We start from the raw sequence: 2,492 nt of genomic DNA on the forward strand, positions 1-2,492 counted from the left end.
TTCAGTACTTGGAAAAATAATAAATGTTAAAATACTGGGATAAAAATTGAGCTTACTAGTTTCATTAGCCAATTATATTTGGCTGCAAATCAAATTCCCATGATTATAATATAATCCTGCTGTTGACATTCATTATAAAACTCTGTAAGTCTCTCACCAGACTAAAATCCTTTATCAGAGTCAAATGTCATAATAAGATAAACGTAGTTTCTTGTGAAATGATAGTATAAAGTACCGCTGTATGCTATGAATTGAAATTTTGTGTCCCCTCCCACCAAATTCATATGTGGAAGTCCTAACCTCCAGGGTGGTTGTGTTTGGACTAAAGAAGTAATTAAGACAAAATGAGCTTTAGAGGTGGGTCCGTGATCCCATAGGATTAGTGTCCTTATAAGAAAACACACCAGAAAGCTCTTTCTCCCTGCATGTGCACAAAGAAGAGATCATGGGAAAATAAAGCAAGTTGGCAGTCACCTACAAGACCCAAGAAGATGCCTAAGAAACTAGGTACCTTGCTGGTACCTTGATCTTGAACTTCTCAGCTTCCAATACTGTGAGAAATAAGTATCTGTTGTTTCAGTCACCCCGTCTATGCTATTTTGTTATAGCAGCTCAAGCTATCTAATATACCATATCTTCCAGAAGTAGTAGTTTACCTGCTTTTCTAATATTTCTAGTGTTTAGTATTTAGTGTGCTCTTTTAAGTATTTAGGTTAAAATTCAGCAATAAATTTTATACAAGCTATGATGTTGGAGTCCAGAAATAGCTGTATTAAGCAGATGAAGAATTTTACTTAAAATTTTTTATGTCTTTATTTTCTTTTTGAGAGAGAGAGAGAGACAAAGTGCGTGTAGGGGGAGGGGCAGAGAGAGAAGGAGACACAGAATCTGAAGCAGGCTCCAGGCTATGAACTGTCAGCAGAGAGCCTGATGCGGGGCTCGAACTCATGGGATGGTAAGATCATGACCTGAGCTGAAGTCAGGCATCCAGCTGACTGAGCCACCCAGGTGCCCTGAAGAATTTTACCTTAACAAATATTATATTCTTTGACAACCTAAATTCACATATATCCAGAATCATACACCTAAAGGAGCTAGAAAATGAAGCACAAACAAAAACCAAAACCAATAAAAGGAAGGAAATAATAAATATTAGAGCAAAACTAAACAAACAAATAACAACACCAACAAAAACCACAACAGAACAGATCAATAAAACCAGGGGTCTCTGGCTGGCTCAGTAAGTAGAGCATGTGACTCTTGACCTTGGGGTTGTAAATCCAAGCCCCACCTTGGGTGTAGAGATTACTTAATAATAAAACCTTCAGGCCTTGCAGATGCTGCTGCCCAGGAACCACCCACACTGTCCAGCCATGGTCAACCCAACTGTGTTCTACGACATCACCATGGGTGGCGAGCCCTCGAGTCATGTCTCCTTCAAGCTGTTGCACACAAAGTTCCAAAAACAGCAGAGAACTTTTGTGCTCTGAGCTCTAGGGAGAAAGGATTTGGTTACAAAGGTTCCTGCTTTCACAGGATTATCCCAGGATTTATGTGCCAGGGTGGTGACTTCACATGCCATCATAACATTGGCAGCAAGCCCATCAATGGAGAGAAATTTGATGATGACAATTTCATCCTGAAGCACACAGATCCTGGCATCATGTCCATGGTGAACACTGGACCCAACACGAATGGTTCCCAGTTTTCATCTGCACCTCCAAGACCAAGTGGTTGGATGGTAAGCACGTTGTGTTTTGCAAGGTGAAGGAGGGCATGAACATCGTGGAAGCCAGGGAGTGCTTTGGGTCCAGGAATGGCAAGACCAGCGGGAAGATCACCATTGCTGACTATGGACAAGTCTAAAATTTTGACCTGTGTCTTATCTTAACCACTGGACCACTCCTTCTGTAGCTTGGGAGAACACCCCACCACCCCCATATGCTCAAAATTTCCTATAATCTTTGTGCTCCTGCTGCAGTTCCATGGTCCCATGATTTCCTTACTCTCCTCCAAGTTTAGCTGGATTGCAGAGTGAAGCTTATAATTATGAAATACAAGTGAAACAATAACAACAAAATAATAATAAATAATAATAATAAATAAGATATTTAAAAAAGAAAAGAGAAATAAGAACTGATACCTCAGAAATACAAAAGATAATAAGAGAATATTATGCAAAATTATGTGCCAACAAACTGGACAACATAGAATAAGTGGATAAATTCCTAGAAACATGTAAACTCCCAAAACTGAATCCAGAAGAAATAGAAAATTTGAACAGACCAATTACCAGCAATGAAATTAAATCAGTAATCAAAAAACTCCCAACAAATAAAAGTCCAGGGCCTGATGGCTTCACTTGTGAAGTCTACCAAATATTTAAACAAGAAGAAATACCTATTAATCTCAAACTATTTAAAAAAATAGAAGAAGGAAATCTTCCACAATCATTCTATGAGGCCAGCATTACTCTAATACCAGAAAAAGAC

General features: G+C 38.8%; 1 pseudogene; it reads left to right on the plus strand.

Moving 5' to 3' along the window:
• Window positions 1-1,373: 1,373 nt before the first annotated feature.
• Window positions 1,374-1,866, plus strand: LOC121030282 (peptidyl-prolyl cis-trans isomerase A-like; annotated as a pseudogene).
• Window positions 1,867-2,492: the final 626 nt, after the last annotated feature.

The sequence above is a fragment of the Herpailurus yagouaroundi genome, unplaced genomic scaffold, assembly GCF_014898765.1.
Source record: "Herpailurus yagouaroundi ecotype Mexico unplaced genomic scaffold, PumYag 140, whole genome shotgun sequence".
Classification (NCBI taxonomy): domain Eukaryota; kingdom Metazoa; phylum Chordata; class Mammalia; order Carnivora; family Felidae; genus Herpailurus; species Herpailurus yagouaroundi.